Genomic DNA, 10,676 nt, shown 5'->3' on the forward strand with positions numbered 1-10,676 from the left:
CAACATATGAATGTGGACCTTGATCCAGTATCACGGGAGAGGATTATGGGGCTACTCCTACTTTTTGAACACATTCCGAAATGTGGATTTAAGGGAGATTCTCATTTACGTTAACTTGGAGGTTTGGGGCGTGGGGGCAAAAAACCAGTTTGTATTAAGGTAAAGCTACAATATATATGTGCGGGAGGAGGCAATGGTCAACCTCTCCTGTAATCTACAAAAGAAAACCACAGGGCTCTGTGGGCACCAGGAGTCGAAACTGACTTGACAGCACACTTTACCTTTAACAACAACAACAACAACAACAACCAACATTCAAATATAACAGCCATTTAGGGCTCACCATCAACACAAAAAAACCCATATACACACACAGAGCCAAGAAAAGCACGATTATTCTAAACTGACAGACCCGCCAGCTGCCTCAGTCTCCCCCAACAGCCACGCCGCCTAAAGGGAACCTCCAGTTCCAGTGGCAGTCTACCCCCAAATACTAGCCAGGGAGCATAACCAGCCAGGAGGGCTGTTGCCTTCATGCCTGCTAGTGGCTTCTAAGCAGCCGCTTGCGGGAAATCGAGAGTTGAATTAAACGGACGCAGGCTGTCCCGATCCAGCGAGGCACAACTTACGGTTCTACGTCTGGCCTCCAGCGAGCAGGGCCACAGTTTCAGAAGCCCCCACCCCCAAGAATACAGCACTAAGAAAGAAGTTCTCTGCCCGGCAGTGGGCAGAGGGCACAAAATAGCATTGGGAAAAGAAATCACCCAAACACCCACCCACTCCAAAAGCTTCAGAAAAACACTTGGAAATTCAAATGGAAGAAGGGAGGGGGTGGGTGGGGCGTCTTCTTCTGGGTCCACCAGCAGGCCAGGAACCTGCAAGCCGCGGCACTAACCTGCAGAAGGCAGCTGCTCAGAGACGCGGCGTAGGTGCCCGGAGAGCAAAGGGCAGGCCTGGGGAAGGAAGCCGTGGGGTGGGGTGGGGGGTCGGGGGGGGGACAGCCTCGGGTTTCAGGCTCAGGCAGGACTGGCTTCCCAGCGTGAGGTCAGGGCTCGGCAGAGACAGCTGCGAGGGGAGGAGTGAAGGGGGAGAAACATCATAACAACAATGGAGGAAAAACAAGCACCCAGCTCCCGAGAGCTTGGCCGAGGAGGAGACGCTCCCTTCTCCGCCCCTCCTCGGGCATCAGCACAGGTAGCAGCGCCCCAGCCTCCTCCTGCCTTGGCCATCTGGCCACGCGCAAGGGCCAGGAGCCCGGCTCCCGAGAGCCATCTTGCAATTATTATTTTGGAAAAGCCTCCCAGGTACAAACGATCAGAAGCAGCGCTGCATTCCACGGACATGGGCCGGCCACTGGTTTTCCCAGAGGAAGGCGGCACCAAGCCGGCCAAGGCCTCAGAACCGCCTGGCGCCCCAATTCCTGCTCTGGGGTTGGCAGCGGGGCGGCGGGGGGCGGACGACACCACGTGGGATTGGGCCGGCCAGCCGCCAGTTGCAAACCGCAACTCTAGAGTGCTTAGGGCTGACCTGCACCTCGCCACGGTCTTCGGAGGACAGCAGGAAGGCAGATCCTGGAAGCACCTTTCCCAGATGCTGGCCCCGAATTTAACCGCCGCAGCTCAGCCATCGAGGGGGTGAAACTCCCCCGCCCCAACCCCACTCAAGGAAAGGTTAAGCCGTTGGCGGTAACTGTGCAAGGGACGAAGGCCCGGGTTCACATCTCTCCCCCGCCACAAACTCACTTCGGCAAGCCATTTCTCACTTGGAATACAAGGATCACATGTGCTGGCCTACCTCACAAGGATGGTGTTCGGTTTATCAAGATAATAGACGGGGAATGCCGTGAACAGAACACCCGCCTGCGGTGACCATGCATCTCGGTCTCCTCCTCTTCCTCCTAAGTCAGGAGCCGGAGACGTCTCAGGCAGCCACAATGGCAGGGCAGGGGGGCTGCCTCCCCAGCGGCAAAAAAGAAGTGTGGGGCCATCCAGGCTGCAAAGACGGCTATGAGGCAGAGAATGCAGGGAACACTACCTGAAACTATTAGCATTCTGGATGGAAAACACAACCACCTTTCCTTCTAACAGTCAACGGCTTTTCTGAAACATGAAGCCTCCTTACAGTTCCTTCAATATCCCCAAAACATCCCCTGCTGGATCTTTGGAAATACACTCCTATATTCAAAGCACAGTTTTAAGGACAAAAGAACAGCCCTGCTGGATCAGGCCCAAGCAGTGCTGCCTCTCACAGGGATTCCCAGATGTAGACTACAACTCCCATAATCCCCAAGCAAAAGCCATTGCAGCTGGGGATTCTGGGAGTTGTAGTCAACAACATCTGGGGATCCCTGTGAGAGGGGACACTGGGCTCATCAAGTCCAGCATCCTGTTTCCCACAGTGGCCCACCAGATGCTGCTGGGAAGCCCACAGGCCAGAGGGGAGGGCCGGCCCTCTCTCCTGCTGTTGCTCCCCTGCCACTGGGATTGAGAGGCATCTTGCCTCTGAGGCTGGAGGTGGCCCATAGCCACCAGACGAGTAGCCACTGATAGACCTGTCATATGTGAATTGGTCTAAGCCCCTCTTAAAGCCATCCAAGCTAGGATCACCACATCCGGTGGCAGATAATTCCATAGATTAATTGTGCACTGTGTGAAAAAGTTCTTTAATTTATTGAATTGATGAAAAGTCAGGCTATTAATTGTTGTTCAGCAGCTGAGAGTCCAGCTTTCCCAAGGCCCCGCTAGATAAACTACTCTATAACAGTAATAATAACAACAGTAATAATGGTGTTAATATTTGTAAAAATATTTTTAATAAAGCTGTTTCTGTAGGATCACACAGCCGACCACTGACAACAACAATCGAGAATGGACAAAATCGAACCCTAGTCGACACTCTAGCCAAATATTTCGCTTGCCTTGGAGGACTGGAACCTGGAATCATCCTGGAATCATCCCAAACCCAGTTCCAAGCACACTCATTTCTTGGGTTCTCACAGTTGCTACAAAACCAGAACTCACTCAGACTAGATCAGGTCAAATAGCAAAAAGCCATTCAGGAAAGTCAAACCCTGCCAACACCCTCTGTCCCATCCCAGCAGTTACAAACCAAGGGAAGCAAAGTGTGTTAAGGTCAGAATAATCTGGAAGGCCCAAACCAAGCTGCTTAATTTCCCAGAGGCAGCTAGACAGGGCCACACAGCATTTGGATTTAAAGGGACTCCTAAACCCATGAGGAAATTGACAAGTTACACACACACACACACACGAAGAGATGACCTCTCTCCAACCTATCAAGCCTGAAAGATTTTGGTCTAAATACAGGCATTGTTCAGTCAAATGTGTGACCCACTCTGCAAAAGAGGAAAGCATCTACGCATTGTGTTAAAGGTATTGTCATTCGGGATTAGCCTGCATTTCTTCCAGGAGGTGGAAGATCCGTTTGGGAGAGGAGAGAGACAGACACACACAGAGGGGAGCTTTCCTCAACAGAAGTGAGCTCCTTCTCAACAATCGGTGGGCTGAAGAGGAAGGCGGGCAGGGCCTGTTGCTGCTTCCTACAGCCAGGCACACACACACCCCGCCCCCATTAACAGCTGCTGCCCCACAACACCTGTTCACGCAGCAGTGTGTGCCAGCACCTGTTGAACTGCTGAACCCGCGGCACCTGTTGAACTGCCCCACAGCGGGCACACTGCCCCACAGCGGGCACAAGGCGAGGTGCTAGTCTCCAGCCACTCTTGACTCCTGGTCCCCGGTGAACAGGGCCCACCATCCAAGTCATCACAAGAGTCCTCCCCTACGCAGTTGAAAATTTGATAGCAAGCTCCTCGGGGCAGAGACCTGACCAGCTTGCTTGTTTGGCATGACTCTGTAAAAACAAGCCACGTGCGGCGATGGAAATACCTTTATGATTCACCCACGACCGCAGCCACCGCCTGGCTAGTCTGTCTCAAGACAGGAGAAGGGAACAGACAAGGCCTCTCCTCGGCCAGCTCTGCAATCTTTCCAGCTCTTGCTCTCTGCGGCTCACGAGACAAGATGCAACATGCCAGGGAAGGGCTGGAGAGTCTGCTTTACGGACAGAAAGGAAGAGCGAAGACGACCTGCAGTCCAGGATAAGGAGCTGGCAGCACAGCACTCCCAGCCCACACTCCCAGCACTGGCAAGAACAGCAGCGGAAGCCATCCTCGGCCTACAGACGCAGAAATAAGCCCTCCTGGATCCAGTGGGGCTCGCTTCCAAGGAAGCACATTCAGGGACAGCGCTGAAAAACTCAGACTTGAACAGAGCGATTTTTGCAGAGCCTCAGTCAGCTTGTTGGGGCGGAGAGACCCAAAGCATTTGGGCAGGGATCAGGTTTGAGGGGCTACCTTTGGTTTGGTTGGGCTGGAGACCTGAAATCCACCACCTGGAGCCAAGAGCAAGACAGCAGCTGGGTGGGTGGAAGAAGGCTGCAAAATGGTGGCCCTGGAGGCGGAGCTAAAGGGTGGCCCCACCCCAGAGCCAAACACTGGGATGAGCTGTGACCAGAAGGGCAACTTTACCCCCATATTACTCTGGATTAGAGATTCCAGGACAAAACGGGACAAACTAACTGGCAGAGCTGCGCAAAGGCCACTGTCTTCCAGGGGGGAAACATTGGAATGGAACATAGGAAGCTGCCTCCGACCGAGTCAGACCCTTGGTCCAGCTAGCTCAGTATTCTCTACACTGACTGGCAGCGGCTCTGCAAGGTAGCAGGCAGGAACCTCACCCAGATCCACCTGGGATTGAACCCGAGATCTTCAGCATGCATGAGCTGAATTCAGCATGAATTGCCCCCTTTGCTAAGCAGGGTCTGCCCTGGTTTGCATGCAAATGGGAGACGACATGTGTGAGCACTGGAAGATATTCCACTTAAGGGAGGGGGCCACTCTGGGAAGGAAGAGCACCTGCCTGCTTGCACGCAGAAGGTTCCAAGGTCCCTCCCTGGCAGCATCTCCAAGATGGGGCTGAGAGAGACTCCTGCCTGCAACCTTGGAGAAGCCGCTGCCAGTCTGGGTAGACAATACTGAGCAAGATGGGTCTGACTCTGTATATGGCAGCTTCCTAGGTCCCTATGCTCTTCCACTGATTCTTTGGCCCCATCCCCTATATTACAGCGTTCATATGTAGTAACTCCTCCAAATGCAAACCAAGGCAGACCCTGTTCAGCCAAGGGGACGATTCATCCTCACTATTGCAAGACGAACTCTCTTCCCCACCACCCCGCCTGACTCGGCTTGCCATTCCTTTAAATGGCAAGCAAAACATCCCACAAGACATCGCTTCCATTCTGCTAGCCCCTTTTTTCTCCGCCTCCGTTTCCCTTCCCAAGAGTGGGGCTACGGGTCCGTGGCTGGGCATCTGCTCTCTTCCTGGCAGCATCTCCGGGGAGGGCAGAATGCAGGTGCTCTTCCCAGAGCAGCCCCATCCCCAAAGGGGAAATCTTACAGTCCGTGTAGGCAATACTGAGCCAGATGGACCAAGGGTCTGAATCGGGCAGTCTCCTGACGTTATGGCTGTCTCCGGCGCTCCTAAATATGCCACTGGCCTAGCCAAGTGCACTGGAAGGGGCCTGCAGCCATCTTGCTGTCGGCATCATTTAACAGTCAGAAGCCCTTGCCCAGGATACTCACTGCAAGTCACCAGCAGATCTACCTTCTGCTCTGGAATCATTCTGGGGACAGGGAAGCAAGGCTTGAAGGAAACCTCCTCCCAATGCAAGGGGACATCTGGACTCAGGGCTGCTGAGTGCATTCCTGCCCCAGGCCTCCTGGGTAGCACTGAGTGATGGTCCCCTTTCCAGCATCTCCATCCTGCGGGCCCAGTCACTACCATTTGGGCCTTGCTAACTTTCAGATGCGTTTGCTCCTATGTGTTCTATGCTGTGGACTTGGACCCTCAGCTCTAACCGATACGGAGTCAGGCCTGCTGGACTCATGGCAACTTGACTTCTGAGTAAACATGGTTTGGATTGAGCTGCAAATAGGAACAACTACATTGGCTCAGGTTCAGCCCTTGCTCCTCCAGTCTTCCCTGTTTTCAAAGTCTAGATTGCAGACTCCTCAGGTCAGAGATCTAGCTGCCTCATATTGCTTTTCCCAGCGCAGGGTCATGGCATGTGAGAATGACTCCCACAGAACAGAGAGCGAGGTTCTGCAATTCTTTTTCTTTCAGACCACAGAGAACTAGCAGAGGGTGCTGCAAGCTGGAACATTCTTGTGGACTAGTGACTTTTGCAGCATTATTCCTGCAAGACACTGTAGAAGGGGAACATGTATTAATGGGGCTATGCAAAGGGTAGTCATAACACACAGCACAGCTCTTAGAAGTTATTTTGAAGCTGGTCTTGTGATAGTGACCACCATATTTGTGAAGATTACTTTGTCTCATGGGTACATCTGAGCATATGGTAAGTGCTTGCCCCCACACCGCCCCCCAAAGTCAGCTGTCACAACTCTGAGAATCTGAGGGCAGCACTTCAGAGCCTGACAAGGAGTTTGAACCCAGGTACCTCTCAGTTTGACACTATGCAGCCAGCACCCTCACACACCACCCAAATCCATGGCCCAAGCAATCTGCACCAGAACCCTCTCCTCTCTCACTTCCCCCCACCCCAGTTTAATATTTCAGATTAAAAAGCCAACCACAGCTGCTGCAGCCTATCCCAAGTCTGGCAAGTGATTAAATTCCAGTGTGTTTAACAGAATTAAGTCTCCACCATCTGCTAACTTCAGTAGAGAGATCTAGTATACAAGGAAGGGCCAGGAGCCGAGCTGTGTTTTTCAGTGTGTTTGTTTTTAAATTGACATGGATAGGCTTGTGTTGAGGTGGTGTATGAAAACTGCAAACTAATCTCTACAATAGCATTCCAGGCAGAAAAAGAAAGAGTGAAGGGCATGTAAAATCTGTGCTGTCTAGCTTGTATCTGGTCCCAGAGCCAAGAGTCCAAATACTGTATTTCTGTGCACCAAAGCAGAATCAAGTGGTAAGTCACAAATTCAAACTGATTTAAGTTTGATATAGGTTCTTATTTATTTTATAAATCTTACTTATTTATTTCTCTGTGTAAACAACTTTGGAAACTTTTGTTGAAAAGCGTTATATAAATGTTGTTGTAATCCTTGCAAGCAGAAAATTAGCAGGCCAGGGAGAAATGTCAAGTCCCTGAAGTGCTAGGTTTTTTTTTAACCTCAAGTTTTTTTGTTTTTAAATCACTCCTATGTTGTCTACAGTGCCTTGTACTCTTCTGGCAAGAAACTGCCAGACAATCCAGTTCCACCAAGTGACAGCCACAACACACTGTGCAGGAACAAGCTCGCCAGTGCTGATGAACCCCTATTTACACAAATTACTGGCATCTACAATGAATACGCTTTTGGCACAGAACAAACCGGGCACAGCCACATGTCCAGTGCAAGTCTGAATCAGGATTTTAAACCCAAGGGGGCCCTCAGTTATTACCCAGGCTGTAGGGGAAATGCTTGACTAACAAGCAGAAGGTTGCTGGTTCGAATCCCCGCTGGTACTATATTGGGCAGCAGCAATATAGGAAGATGTTGAAAGGCATCATCTCATATTGCACGGAAGGAGACAATGGTAAACCTCTCCTGTATTCTACCAAAGAAAACCACAGGGCTCTATGGGCGCCAGGAGTTGAAATCGATTCAACGGCACACTTTACCTTTACCTTAGAGAAACCATGATGAATTTGAAGGCTCAGTAGAATCGGAATAGACCCAGAGCAAAACAAAAAACAAAAAGAAAGATTCAAGTCTTCTTGAGCTTGAAAAGAGATGCATGTGTGTGTTTTATATACATATATTTTACTAGGTCATGATTACAATGATTACAACCTCGAGGCCTGGAGTCATAGTGCAAAACAACAAATATGTACATACAGCTTTTCAACAAAAGTTTCAAAAGCGGTTCACACACACACACACACACACACAAAACACACACACACAAAACACATAATAGCTCCCTATCCCCAAAGGGTTCACAATCTAAAAAAGAAACGCAAGGATGGGGAAAAGCCCGTAAACCGGAAAAATTCTTCCCCCTGTATTTAAGTCCTCAGAATGTCTCTTTTAAAAGGAACATATTCACCCCTTTTATATCATTATATATCAGAGATTCCTTTACTCAAGGTTCTCCATCACATCTAAGGTATTTTGAGTGAAATATGTGTGTTTATATCCTGCAGTATCCCTTGGGCTACGAGTCTTGAGTTGCAAAGACCCCAACCATACCATTCTGCCATGATATGTTCCCATACTTCTAGGATTTAAAGGGGGAGGTCCAACAAGAATCCAGTGAACACCCATGTAAATCAAATCCACCAAACACACAGGAGTTCCCATTCTCAAGCAGACTGCTTTTGGAAGGGGTGGTTTTCATTCTCCACAAACTTGGGAGGGGCAAGCAGATGCCCATGGAAGAGCACCGCAAATGTTAATGAGCCCCTTCCCCACGACTTAGCCACCCAAAGAATGGGAGGTTAGGATCTCCCATTTCCCAAGCAACTCTTGTTTGTTGCTGGTGGGGAACAATGACACACACTTTTCATACTCCCAGGATTTTTCTTTTCTTTGAGGCGGGGAAATCAAGATACTTGCACCATGGTGGTTCCTCTTCCCCACATCCCTCCCAAAAGGATTTCTAGGCTTCCCCCCACCCCTTAAAACAAAAACACACACACACCACCGGTCTTATTCTGCTGCCTATTTGTAATTTTTCTTTATTTCTGCTTGTTCCTTGTAGTGCTGCCTTTGAAAACTTTTTTACACCACTTCAGGTAAAGGCATTGCAGGAAAGCAGTATAAAAATATATTTAAATACATACACACATATTCTCAAAATCCTCTTTTAAGGATTTTGAGCCAGAATTTGTGTGATTTCCCACCAGGAGACTTCCTTCAGGTTACTTCCCCAACAGAGACGCCAACTCAGACAGAAGTTACGCCTGGAGATTTCCACCACACCCCTGCAATATTTCCCCATAATATCAAACCCTTTAGATCTTCAGGACTACTTTCAAGAATCACCTGGAGATGGATATGCCAATTCCAGGAGACTACAAGCCAACCTTGGAAGACTGGCAACACAAAGACATATGTTTGGGGCAGTATAGAAATACATTACATAAACCAACAAACCATATCTGACCACACCAAATATAATTCCAAGTCTTTTCACAAGATCAAGCCATTCACATCCCTGCAGGGTTGCTTTGGGAAGTCACCTGGAGATGGATGCTGGAGCCCCCAGGCCAGCTAGCAAACCCTCCTTCTTTTCTTAGTCCCACAACACACACCACCAAAAATGGAAGGAGAAAGCCCTGCTGCCCTCCCAAAATAAATAAATAACTCCCAAATGTGTGTGCTTTGCACTTTGATCTCTTTAAAAGTGGAGAGAAAGGAAGTCAATTCACACTGGGGCAGATTTTCCCAGGAAGAACCTTGGTGGGCTCCTCGCCTGCCCACCTCAAATAAAACACAACCCTGGATAGAAGGCAGGTGGTGGGGGTTATCTTGTGGGGAGGAAGGAAAAGAAAGAAGCTCCTTCCATCTTCTTCTCCCCCCCCCCGCCCCGCCCCGCCCCGCACCCAATCTAAATGACACAGAGTGGCTTAACCTTGGGTCCCCAGATGTTGCTGGACTATGGCTATGATCTTTGTGTCTGGGGGTGATGGGTGTTGTAGTCCTGCACCATCTGGGGACCCAAGGTGAAGGAACCCTGAAATAATACCATTCAGGAGAGACAGATTCGAATTATTTGGGGATTAAGGGAGGCCTCCAGGAGAAACCTCAAGGAAGGGCTTTGGGGAAGCAGGTGGGGGCGGGAACCCCCCCCCCAAAAAACCATGGGAGATGCAGACATCTCTCCCCACCACAAAGCACCTCACAGTTTGGGGCGACCTCCTCAAACCTCCTCCAATATTGCTCCACTCCAGAACCCAGGGCTGGGGGGGTCCCCCCATTTTAAGCCTCCCCCCAATATTGGGTGTTTGGACCCCCCCAGATGCAGCAGGCCGAGGGGGCGGGTCCCGGGGAAGCCCCACCCCCTGCGAGGGGAGGACGGACTCACCGGCCTGGCTCCGGCCTCTCAGGGCGCCGCCGCGGCGACGGGGAGGAGGGCGGTGGCGGCGGGGGCGGGCGGTCCAGCGGCTCCTCAGCCCCCCAGGCCCCTCTCCCGACTGCCGCTGCCTCCGCCTCCTCGGCCGCTTCCTGCTTTTCCTCGACCTAGGCTCGCGCCTTCCCAATGGTCCAGCCGCACATCAATCTAAGGGCGACCCCTGAGTGTATTGGATGAGCGGGCCGCCGCTTAAAAGGCTGCCCCTACTTTCTCGCTGCCTATTGGGCAAGAGAAGTGCCGTTCAACAAGTAGTCCCACCCTCTCCTCGCGCGTCCTTTATTGGTGAGGGGGAGGGCTCTTTCCAGCCGCCTGTCATGACTAATGGCTGGAAGGGTTGCCGCTCAAGGGCCCGGCCCCGCCTTATCCGCTCTCTATTGGGTGTCGTTTCATCGCTAAAGCAGCCAGCCAGGAGCAGCGCCTCGACCAGCTGGTGTTCCTCTCACCGGCCAACGTCCATTGGCTAAATACAGCCGCCATTCTCCAATAGAGCCTTCTATCGGCTGGCTGCAAGGG

At 51.1% G+C, this 10,676-nt stretch overlaps 1 protein-coding gene across 1 annotated transcript in view; it reads right to left on the reverse strand.

Annotated features, from left to right (window-relative positions):
* Window positions 1–10,397, reverse strand: part of ZNF687 (zinc finger protein 687) — a 28,045-nt gene extending 17,648 nt beyond the window's left edge. Inside the window, exon 1 of the mRNA XM_053277893.1 lies at window positions 10,116–10,397. The gene's annotated coding sequence lies outside the window, so the exon portion shown is untranslated. The remainder of the gene's footprint in view (window positions 1–10,115) is intronic.
* Window positions 10,398–10,676: the final 279 nt, after the last annotated feature.

This window comes from Hemicordylus capensis, chromosome 14 (genome assembly GCF_027244095.1).
Source record: "Hemicordylus capensis ecotype Gifberg chromosome 14, rHemCap1.1.pri, whole genome shotgun sequence".
Taxonomy (NCBI): Eukaryota; Metazoa; Chordata; class Lepidosauria; order Squamata; family Cordylidae; genus Hemicordylus; species Hemicordylus capensis.